This window comes from Bos mutus, chromosome 5 (genome assembly GCF_027580195.1).
Source record: "Bos mutus isolate GX-2022 chromosome 5, NWIPB_WYAK_1.1, whole genome shotgun sequence".
Taxonomy (NCBI): domain Eukaryota; kingdom Metazoa; phylum Chordata; class Mammalia; order Artiodactyla; family Bovidae; genus Bos; species Bos mutus.
The window spans coordinates 80258566-80271270 of NC_091621.1; the positions used below are offsets into that span (position 1 = coordinate 80258566).

The 12705-nt window shown below is 40.6% G+C and overlaps 1 protein-coding gene across 1 annotated transcript in view; it reads left to right on the forward strand.

The window, feature by feature from the left end:
• PTPRO (protein tyrosine phosphatase receptor type O) overlaps window positions 1-12705 on the forward strand; it is a 259244-nt gene that overhangs the window by 59186 nt on the left and 187353 nt on the right. The gene's annotated exons all lie outside the window — the stretch shown is intronic.

The following is a 12705-nucleotide window of genomic DNA, read 5'->3' on the forward strand; positions in this document are numbered from 1 at the left end:
ATGCCTGGAAAATCCCATGGACCAAGGAGCCTGGTGGGCTACAGTCCATGGGGTCACAAATAGTCGGACACAGCTGAGCGACTTCACTTCACTTCACTTCAATCCTGGTGGCTCAGTGGTAAAATAAATCCACCTGCCAAGCAGGAGAAGCAGGTTTGATCCCTTGGTTTGGAAGATTCCCTGGAGAAGAAAATGTCCACCCACTCTAGTATTCTTGCCTGGGAAATCCCATGGACAGAGGAGCCTGGCAGGGCTACTGTCCATGGGGTCGCAAAAGAGATGGACAACTGAGTGACTATACAACAACAACAAAGCCTATACATGCGTCTACGATTAAAGATGCACTATATGAGTTTTCCATATAAAGGCAAAAAATACCCCTTATTATCGCTCAAAATTCTGAGTCCTGTCTCATAATAATAATATGTTTGCAGGGTTGTAGATCCCACCCGCAAGGTTGCATCACTTAGCTCCACTCATGATAAGAATGCTCAGTATTTAACTGGCTTTGTCAGACACTCACCCATATGTCCACCTCTTCTTCCATAACAGACAAGTATCTAGGCCTAAGGCTCTCATTTCCCCTGGAAACTGATTGTATACATAGCTATGCCACCTTGCTCTTTATTTTGGGCTGCCAGGTATTAGTAACACCAGATATTAGGTTGGAGACTCATTTGAAATATCAGTTGGAAAGCTTTTCTGTTTTCAAGTTACCATAGCCCATGAAAACTTTCATGAGCCACATCTGTCTCAAAATGAAATAACATGAGCAACCTAAAGAAAAATGTTGCTTTCTTTACAAAGTGCCATGTTATTGCCCCAGGGAAAAAAGTCCAAATCTCTTAACAAGCTGTTACAATGAGTTGGGGCAGGAGGCTGCCCTCATACCACAGAACTTGTAATATCCTGCATATAGTCACTCCCTCCAGAGCTCCATGCCTTTCCTCTTGCTCTTCCTGTGCCCATAAATTCTTCCCACCTGCCTGGTGATGCGTACCCCTCTTCCTCAAATGTTGTCTCCTCAGGGAAGCCCTTCCTGATGTCCCCAACAGAGTTAATGTTTTTTCCTTTATGCTCCCTTGGTATTTTCTTTTTTTAATTTTTTAAAAGTCTTTATTGAATTTGCTACAATATGGCCTCTGTTTTATATTTTGGTTGTCTGGCCTTGAGGCATGCGCCATCTCAGCTCCCCAATCAGGGAGTGTACCTGTACCACCTGCCCGGAGAGGTGAAGTTCCAACCACTGAACTGCCAGGGACGTCCCCATCCCCTAGTTTTTTATTCATCTCTCCGGCTGCCTCGCCCACTTGGCCAGCATTCACTTTTGGCAGGGGTCCTGCCATCTGAGTATATCTGTATCTAGAACATACCTGGTACTGTACCTCTCTACTGAATGAATGATGTTGTTGTTCAGTCACTCAGTTGTGTCCGACTCTTTGCAACCCCATGGACTGCAACACTCCAGACTTCCCTGTCCTCCGCTGTCTCCCAGAGCTTGAGCAGATTCATATTGATTGAGGTGGTGGTGCTACCTAACCTTCTCATCCTCTGTCATCCCTCCTCCTTTTTGCCTTCAGTCAGTCTTTCCCAGCGTTAGGATCTTTCTCAGTGAGTCATCTTCCAATCAGGTAGCCAAAGTATTGGAGCTTCGGCATCATTGGCAGTCCTTCCAGTGAACATTCAGGGTTGATTTCCTTCAGGATTGACTGGTTTGATCTCCTTGCAGTCCAAGAGAATCTCAAGATTCTTCTCCAGCACCACAATTCAAAAGCATCAATTCTTCAGCACCTAGCCTTCTTTATGGTCCAACTCTGGTTGGAGTGATGTCTCCATGGTCCAGAGTCCATGGAGTCTGGTCCACGGTCCAGAGTGATGTCTCTGCTTTTTAATATGCTATTTAGGCTTGTCATAGCTTTACTTCCAAGGAGCAAGTGTCTTTTATTTTAATGGCTGCAGTCACCATCTGCAGTGATTTTGGAGCCAAGAAAATAAAAATCTGTCACTGCTTCTTTTTCCCCATCTGCTGAATGAATGAATCAACCAGCAAATGCATTAAAGACCAACGATGCAAGTTACTGAAATAAAAGAAATAATGCTTGAAGACTAGTGTTTTACTTCATAACAAACCAGAAAAATCATAAACAGTGGTTTTCAAGGTCAGAAGCATATCCTTCTGATGATACCAATCTTAGAAGAAGAGTTTCTCTCTTGCTATTGTTATGCCAGAATTCAAAGACTTTTTTTCTGGTTATTCCAGAGATTGGAGCTGTACATCTACAGGACTAGTTATTTCTCTGATCCCACAGTTTAATGTATGTGAATCACAGCGCTCTACAAGGAAAACAAAAAGCTGTAAACAGTGTTCATAATAGCACAGCCTCCAGTAAGGCCATTGCTGGAAGCCTGTGTGCATGCTTGTGTGTGCCCAATTCCTTCAGTCATGTCCAACCCTTTTTCAACCCCATGGACTATAGCCTGCCAGGCTCCTCCATCAATGGGACTTCCCAGGCAAGAATACTGTCATGGGATGTCTTTTCTTCCTCCAGGGGATCTTCCCAACCCAGGGATTGAATTCAGGTCTCCTGCATTGCAGGCAGATTCTTTACTGTCTGAGCCACTGGGGAAGCCCACTGGAGGCCTTAGTGAATTCTAAAAGAGAGTGCAATTTTTTCCTTGCAAGTACAAATTACTTTTTAACTGTAAAGTGCAATGTGCAAATTTGTCTCCCTAATGGAAGTATGGTTAATTTTCATCATGTGAGAAAACAATATATAAATTTCAAGGAAAAAATATTTAAATTCAAGAAAAATACTGCATATAAATTTTTCTATACCTCTTTTGGATGCTGTAGAAGAGCCACCCACCTGCCCTCACACCAGTTTTGTTATAAAATTCTATTTTTTAATTAAAAAGACATTGAGGCTTTTTTTCTTCCCATACTTTAAGCTGTTCAGAAATGATAAGATTTGAAAGACCTTTGATCTTCGCCAGAGAGTAATGCCGTTAACAAATGCAAAAGAATAATAAAATGCCTAAAACGATAAGGTATTAGGGTCTGAGCTAAATAGTCCTTTAATTGGAAAAGGTTCATGTGTTAATAGTCAACGTTAAGCAGTAACTAGTAGATATAATATGTGCTTTTTTTTAGTAGAGTAGATAAAAACTTGTCCAATTTTAATGTAAATTTAGTGGAAATTTTAATGTTCCACTCTAAAATGCTATGATTAGTTTCAGAGGAATAAAAAAAAAAGTCTTTATCAGTGAGCACATCCATAAGGTTTTAACAACAAAGTTCCTTAAATAATTTTACTCTCTGAAATTGTTTCATAACTGGCAAGAAGATTTTCATGTTTAATAAGTATATATTATATCCCTTGTTTAAAAAAGGAAATCCAAAAAAAAACTGTTCATTCTTGTCTTCATCTTATAAAAGCTGTTTGACCTCTTTCCTTGCTCTCACTGAGTGATTTTTTTAAAACCTATTTTTTTCTGTCTTCTTCAAGAAAGGCGTATTTTGACAGTATTTTTTTCCTCCAGGGAATCTTTAAATAGCCAGGTAACAAGAATTCATTGTGCAAATGGTACAGTGAATGTGAAAGTAAAGAATGACATTTAGGACAATTTTTACTCTAGTTTCATGTTCAGGGATCTCAGTTTATTAATGAAGAGATTTGGTCTAACCATGTTCCCCAAATATTGCTGTCACATTAAATAATTTGCTGGGTTTTATTTAATCTGAGAAGCTCATCCTTTCTCACAGCTTTTCTATCATCCAATTCCTTCCTTTCACCTTAAATAAAGTGTTGGAATGCCAAAAGATTTCTGGATGAAGTCCATGTTCACTTCCATCATCTGAGATTAGACTGTTAATCTCCCCAATCCAACATGTAGCTAGCTCCTCTCTCAACATTACCTGTTTCCCATTGACAAAACCAGTTGTCTATCCAGGCTCAAGAAGTTAGTATGCAGGTTCTATCTTCCCCTTCACTTTATGTTTCTAGAGCTGTTGTGGTTTAGTCACTAAGTCATGTCCAACTCTTTGCCTCTGGACTGCAGCACTCCAGACTTCCCTGTCCTTCACCATCTCCCATCTTCATCGTCTCAAACTCATGTCCACTGAGTTGGTGGTGCCATCCAACCATTTCATCCTCTGTCATCCCTTTCTCCTCCTGCCTTCAGTCGTTCCCAGCCTCAGGGTCTTTTCCAATGAATCAGCTCTTCACATCAAGCGGCCAAAGTATTGGAGCTTCAGCTTAAGCATCAGTCCTTCCAATAAATATTCAGGGTTGATTTCCTGGTTTGATCTCCCTTCTGTCCAAGGGACTCTCAAAAGTCTTCTCCAGCACCACAGTTCAAAAGCATCAATTCTTTGGCACTCAGCCTTCTTTGTGGTCCAACTTTCACATCTGTACATGACTACTGGGAAAGCCATAGCATTGACTATATGGACCTTTGTCGGCAAAGTGATGTCTCTGCTTTTTAATACACTGTCTAGATTTGGCTTCCTTGGTGGCTCAGACGGTAAAGAATCCCCTTGCAATGTGGGAGACTTGGGTTTGATCCCTGGGTTGGGAAGATTCCCCTGGAGGAAGGCATAGCAACCCACCCCAGTATTCTTGCCTAGAGAATCCCCAGGGACAGAGGAGCCTGGCAGGCTACAGTCCCTGGGGTTGTAAAGAGTCAGACATGGCTGAGCGACTAAGTACATACTAGCACTAGATTTGTCATAGCTTTTCTTAGAAGGAGCAAGTATCTTTTAATTTCATGGCTGCAGTCTCTCTCCACAGTGATTTTGGAGCCCAAGGAAAGAGAGTCTGTCACTGTTTTCATTTTCCCCCCATCTATTTGCCATGGGAGTCTCCCAAAAAAGTTTCCTTCAAAAGCATATTCAAGTCCTATGTTAAACTCAGTTTCTCCCTAACGCAAATCAGAGATCACTGCTTGTATAAAGGTAGCTTATTTTACTGAGGAATATAATCTTAGAGATCAAGCATGGGGAGTACAGATTTTGAACAGGGAAAGAAGAAAAACCAATGTGGAGATGTGTTACTGATAAGACACCACAAGTACAACCATTGTTCAGTCTCACAAGATCTTTTGGAAGCCTTGTGTTTCAGAACTGATGGCTTGGCGGCAGGAGGAGGAAGCATTTATCCATTGGTCCTCATCTCTAGTACTTAAGGTTGGAGCTTAAGTGGTACACTTCTGGTTTGTATACCTTGGGGCCAAACATGGTCCCATGGGTATCCCACACCCTTGGCCAAGCAGTCTTATGGCAGGAAGTAAGAGTTACATGGTGAAGGCCCCAAATCAGGTACTGTATGACTGAACCAGGGTGAAGATTGTTGCAGTATTTAATAAAACTAGTCAGCACAGCGGTGGTTACGGTCAGAGATGGGCTGAGAGGATATGAAATGGTCAGTATAGCCCATCCCTTGCACCACCAGATCCACCATGCCCTCCACTAAGTGCAATCTGTCAGAGTCCCCTTCAAAGTCATGATCAACATTAGTCTGTGAGCAGACTTACTTCCAGGATTTATTGGGACGAACTCTAGTCCCCACTTTGCAACCAGTAACAAGGTCAGAGTTGACATGAATCATCTCCCTTCTTGTCTATTCACTCTGTTGACTTCCCTTGCTCTTACCCAATGCTTTGACTGGCTTGGATTTCTTGTTGCTGAGATGATCTTGATTCTCGTACTTGAGAGATCTGAGCCCTTAGTTGCCTTTCCACTTGGTGGTATATTTGCCATAATGGCCCATTCACATTATCTCTTTGCAAAAAAATACAAATATTTACTCCTCATGTATGTTACAGTTCCATGCATATTCCTTCCTGTTCCCGTTATGTGTCACTAATTCTAGCACCGCACAGAAATTTGAGTCAGTTGCCTCCACCTCATGCTGCAATGGCGTGAGCAGCCCAAATGACCAAGAGGTAGCTGTAGCTTCAAGTTAGAGTGGAAAATAAGAATGTAGTTCTACTTTGTCCTATGGTAAAAATAATCCCTTTCCAGAGATCAAGCCCACTTATCCAACAGAATATTTTTGGAAATGGGGAGCACACATTCCACAAGTGAGTCCCTGAAGAGTGGTCAGATGAATCCTACTCCTTGTTTCTGGGACCCACATATCCTAGCTGCTAGAGGCAGCACCATATATTAAAGCCACTGATTTGTGCATATACACATCCTAGAAAGGGCTTCCCTGGTGGCTCAGATGGTAAAGAATCTGCCTGCAATGCAGGACACCTGGGTTTGATCCCTGGATTAGGAAGATCCCCTGGAGAAGGAAATGGCAACCCTCTCCAGTATTTTTGCCTGGGAAATCCCATGGACAGAGGAGCCTGAGTCCATGGGGTCACAGGAGTTGGACACTACTTAGCGACTAAATCACCACCACCTAAAGGATTTATAAATACTTAGTTGCTCAGTCATGCCCAACTCTGTGGCCCCAGGGACTGTAGCCTGCCAGGGTCCTCTGCCCGTGGAATTTTGCAGGAGAGAATACTGGAATGGGTTGACATTTCCTCCTCCAGGGGATCTTCCCAACCTAGGGATTGAATCCTCATCTTCCGCATTGCAGGCAGACTCTTGACCACTGAGCCATCAGGGAAGCCCGGCACTAACATGAGACACAAACAAAAGAATACTTTTGTGCCCAAGGCCACAGATCCCGTCACATGCATCTTCCTAAGATTTCATTGTCTCATCTTCTAATTATCTTTCTCCAGAGTCCTGACTGAATAACCAAACCATTTACTCTGCCCAGGAGCCCAAAGCCAAGGCCATTTTTTCTTCCATGTGAGGTGAACTTCCAAATATTAGTTTTGAAAGTTTACTTCCCTCACCATGTCCTAAGTGAGCCTGCTGCTGCTGCTGCTAAGTCGCTTCAGTCGTGTCTGACTCTGTGCGACCCCATAGCAGCTGTAGCAATTATCCAGTAATGCTAGCATGAGTAAATGATTGGGTTGGTCAAAAAATTCATTTGGAAAGATCCTGTGGAAAAACTTGAATGAACTTTTTGACCACCTCAAAGCATCAACTTATCTGTGAAGCATGCCTCAGTTGTTGTCACCTCTTTTATTCAGTCATGGTGGTGGGAGGGGGTTGGTACCATACAAATGACTTGGGCGCTTCACCACCTGTTTATGTAATTTACTTCTGTCTTTTGGACCTTCTCAGACTTCATCTTGAATGGTACTTTTATTAGATATCACTACACTTTCTGCCCAAACTTATGACTCAGTGGCTTAGATAATATACAGTTCTAGTCCCATAGTCCAGAGAAGGCAACAGCACCTCACTCCAGTACTCTTGCCTGGAAAATCTCATGGACCGAGGAGCCTGGAAGGCTGCATGCAGTCCATGGGGTCACGAAGAGTCAGACACGACTGAGCGACTTCACTTTCACTTTTCACTTTCATGCATTGGAGAAGGAAATGGCAATCCACTCCAGTGTTCTTGCCTGGAGAATCCCAGGGATGGGGGAGCCTGGTGGGCTGCCGTCTATGGGGTCGCACAGAGTTGGACACAACTGAAGTGACTTAGCAGTAGCAGCAGCAGCAGGATCTACTGTCATGCCAGGAACTGTTTTTCAAATGTTACATAATTGTCTACTACTCAGGAAATTGTCTTGCTCTAATACACTAGGGTTTTTTGTTTTTTTTTTTTTTTGCCGTGAGCTTTTGTCTATTGAGGTTTGCCCTCTGGCACATAGGCAGCTTATTAGGATGCCTAAAAGTACTGGCCAATTACTGCTAATCGTGTTCAATTTCTATTTATGTCAGCAATATTATAATCCAACTTGAGGTGTTACAGAATATAAAAATGATCAAGGTCCCTGCAGACTATATAGTGACATAGAACAGGAGATTTAGTTTAGCTCTGAGGGAAGAAAATGAATGTATATTGTCCTTTCCGTGGAAAAGTGACCTGATTTTTATTTCTGTTATCAAAGAGAGTTATGGAGAACATGTCCACCAGATCACTAGTTGCCACAAGCTACCACGTCTAAGAGGCTGACTTGATCTGATACCAAAAAAGGTACCTCTACATGTGGTAATTAGGATGACCACTAATTAAGCTCTGATGTTTCATTGTCATTTGCCCTGATACATCTGGATTATTCAAAGGCCAGACAAATTGATTACATGATATTATAAGGAGAATCTCCACTTTTGCAACCCTTAGGATTTTAATGGTGGTACGAATGTCTGAAATTCTTCTTGGAATGAAGTACGAGTTCTGACTGCTGTCTTTACTGGAGGTGGTAAGGGCGGATACAATTTCTAGGGCTTTTCTTAGCTTTTCCTGCCATAGTGACTGCTTCTTCTTAATGAGGTACAGTTTTTCCAACTTCAGAGTATAGCTATCTCCAATTTATACATTCAAGAGCCTGGGGAAATAACGAGGTTTTGTCCATGTTCCTATTAAATATTTGAGATGGACTTGAACCCAAACTCAATTTATCACCTGTAGAGAACACCACAGGAGTGGAAGAAATCATGTATAATATTGATTGGCCAAAAAGTTCCTTTGGTTTTTCCATAACAGCTATGGGAAAAACCAAATAAACATTTTGGCCAACCCAATAGCACAGATGAGAACTCTGATAATATTTAAGAGGAAGGCAGAGGGGAAACTTGCAGTAAAAAAAAAAAAAAAAAAAAAGAGAGAGAGAGAAAGAGGAGTCAGAAAGGAGAATGAAGTGAGAGCAATAATCAACAAATGTAGGGAAGAAAATCTTTTCAGGAAGGAGAAGTGATAATCAATGTGAAACAGTGCTGAGTATCACATTCAAAGTTGGAATGATCTGAAGTCAATAGGTAGAGACAATATGAAGACATTTTCCCTTTGCTTGAACAAATGAAGCAGAAGAGCATGGGGCAAATGCCAGATTGCAAGGGGCTGAGAATTATAGGGAAACTGAAGAAACTCAGGCAATGAGGCGGCTCAGACAGTAAAGAATCTACCTGCAATGCAGGAGACCTGAGTGCAATCCCTGGGTCTGGAAGATCCACTGGAGAAGAAAATGGCAACCCACTCCAGTATTCTTGCCTGGAGAATCCCATGAACAGAGGACCCTGGCAGTCTACAGTCTATGGGGTCACAGAATCGAACATCACTAAGTGACTAACATTAAGCTGTTTTAATAAATTGACCCATGAAAAGAGGACATGAAGGGATGATGATTTGAAGGGAAGAATAACCAGAGTAAGGTGTGGCTGTTGCTGTTTTTATTTGGTATTGAAACAGTATGAATGAGTTTTAGTTAGATGAGAGAGAGAAATCAAAGTAATAAGAAGGTGAATAAAAAAGATTCCTTTTTCCCCTAAACGCTTTTATTCTTCTAATTCTTATGTGAATAATGAAAGATTTTCCCATAGACCCCTCTAGAATCAAATTTTTAGTTTCTTTTATTGGCTCGTTTTACAACCAACATTTTAATTTTATTTTCTTATTGCTTGTAGCTTAGTTCAGGAAGATTTTGCAAAACTATTAAATGTTACACTGCAGCATAAGAAAAGGCAGGCATAATTCCACAATTACCTTGCCCAAATTGAAGCTGTCCAAATTTGAATTATTAGAGCTTTTAAAGAGATAACGACCTATTTCATTTTATTGTCTCTTAATATATGACAGCACTGTAGAATTAAAGATCACACACACTGATGATGAAAGCCCTTTTATTGGAAAATGGGATATTCCGGTATGCCTGAAAAGATTGATTAAGAAATGAACCAAGATAAGTGTGTGGTTGTTTCAAAGTAATCAGGCCTTTGGGACTACTTAAGGTTATAAACAGAAGCAGGTGTCTAATTCTTCATGAGTCGTTTTTACCACTGAGAACACAGATCACATTGTGTGTGTTTGTTTGTGTGTGTGTGTAGCATATAATTTCTGGAAGATACTGTATGCTGCAGAAATTAATTTCCTTTAGTTCTTTTTACAAGTGGGGTCCTTCTTTGGATGTATTCTCATGGAAGTATATCTGAATATATGTGATGTGTTATGTACAAGTATATTTGTGAATTTGCACATAAATACACAGGTTGGTATGTATATATAGGTGCATATATTTGTATGTTTGTATGTGCAAATTTAAGTTCAATCATTGGTGTTGGACTCATTTGAATCACCCTTGTGTGTTCAATTATGATTTTAAAATTTCCTTTCAGGTGTGGGAAAATAAGTCAGTTAGGTATGTATGCTTAGTTTGGAGAAAAACATAGATAAGTCATATATAGCCTTAAATGCTACTAAATTACTATATTTTACTGAGAAATAATTGACATACGCCACTAAGGCATACAGCATGAAGATTTGATTTACATGTATTGTGAAATTATTATTGCAGTAGTTCCAGTAAGCATCCATAATCTCAAAGATACAATAAAAAGACAATAAACAAGAAAAAAAATTTTCTCCTTGTGATAATTCTTGGGATTTACTCTCATAACAACTTTCCTATATTATCATATGGCAGTAATTGGCTATTGTTATCATGTTGAACATTACAACTCTAGTACTGATTTATCTCACAGCTGGCAATGTGTACATTTTGACCGTCTTCCTCCAATTCTCTCCTCCCCCCACACTCTGCCACTGGTCACCACATATCTGATCTCTCTTTCTGCAAGTTTGATTGGATGGTAGGTTTAGGTTCCATATATAAGTGAGATCATACAGTATTTGCCTTTCTCTGTCTGACTTACTTAGTTTAATGCCTTTAAGGTTCACCCCATGTTGTCACAAAGGTTAGAATTTTCTCACTTTTTTATGGCTAAATAACATTCCATTGTGTGTGTATACAGATACATTCTTTTTACCATTCCTTTCCATTATAATTTATTGAAACATATTGACTATAGTTTCATATACTATAACTAGGACCTTGTTGTTTATCTGTAGTAGTTTGCTGATATCTTTTATTTACTTGCCTGGTTGCTAAGTGTAGGTACCGTGTTGATAGGAGCGGTAAGAGTGGGCACCATTGTCTTGTTCCTGATTGTAAAGATAAAGCTTTCAACCTTTCATCATTGAGTATAATATTAGCTCTGGGCTGGTCATGTAGGTATTTATTAAGATATGTTCCTCCTCTGTCTAATATCTAATTGTTACCATGAATGGATGCTGAATTTTGTCAAATGCATTTTCTGTACCAGTTGAGATGATTATGATTATTCTGTTTCATTTTTTTAATGTGATGTATCACACTGATTGATTTGCAAATGTTGAACCATTCCAGGGATAAATCCCACTGGATCATGGTGAATGATTCTTTTAATGTGCTGATAAATTTAGCTTGGAAGTATTTTATTGTGAGTTTTTGCATCTATATTCACCACTAGCAGTTTTCGTTTCTACTGGAGTCCTTTTCTGGCATTGGTATCAGGATAATGCTAGCCTCACAAAATGAGTTTGTGAGTGTTCTCTCTTCAATTTCTCAAAAATGTTTCAGAAGGGTTGATGTTAATTCTTCTTTAAATGTTTGGTAAAATTCACCAGTGAAGCCATCTCAGTCCAGTTCAGTTGCTCAGTCCTGTCTGACTCTTTGCAGCACCATGGACTGCAGCACGCCAGGCCTCCCTGTTCATCACCAACTCCTGAAGTTTACTCAAACTCATGTCCATTGAGTCAGTGATGCCATCCAACCATCTCATCCTCTGTCATCCCCTTCTCTTCCCACCTTCAATCTTTCCCAGCATCAGGGTCTTTTCAAATGAGTCAGTTCTTTGCATCAGGTGGCCAAAGTATTGGACTTTCAGCTTCAGCTTCAGTCCTTCCAATGAATATTCAGGACTGATTTCCTTTAGCATGGACTAGTTGGATCTCTTTGCAGTCCAAGGGACTCTCAAGAGTCTTACCCAACACCATAGTTCTAAAGCATCAATTCTTCAGCCCTCAGCTTTCTTTATAGTCCAGCTCTCACATCCAAACATGACTACTGGAAAAACCATAACCTTGACTAGATGGACCATTGTTGGCAAAGTAATGTCTCTGCTTTTTAATGTGCTGTCTAGGTTGGTCATAACTTTCCTTCCAAGGAGCAAGCATCTTTTAATTTCATGGCTGCAGTCACCATCTGAAGTGATTTTGGAGCCTAAAAAGTAAAGTCTCTCACTGTTTCCATTGTTTCCCCATCTATTTGCCATGAAGTGGTAGGACCAGATGCCATGATCTTAGTTTTCCTGAGTTTTAAACCAACTTTTTCACTCTCCTCTTTCACTTTCATCAAGAGACTCTTTAGTCCTTCTTTGCTTTCTGCCATAAGGGTGGTATAATCTGCATATCTGAGGTTATTGATATTTCTCCCAGAAATCTTGATTCCAGCTTGTACTTCATCCAGCCTGGCATTTCTCATGATGTACACTGAATATAAATTAAATAAGCAGGGTGACAATATACAGCCTTGACGTACTCCTTTTCCTATTTGGAACCAGTCTGTTGTTCCATGTCCCAGTTCTAACTGTTGCTTCCTGACATGCGTATAGATTTCTCAAAAGGCAGGTCAGGTGGTCTGGTATTCCCATCTCTTGAAGAATTTCCCACAGTTTGTTGTGATCCACACAGTCAAAGGTACTGTGTCAAAGACAGAGTCAAAGGTACTCTGTCAAAGACAGAGTCGGACACTACATAAGTGACTTAGCAGCAGCAGCAGATGTTTTTCTGGAACTCCCTTGTTTTTTTGATGATCC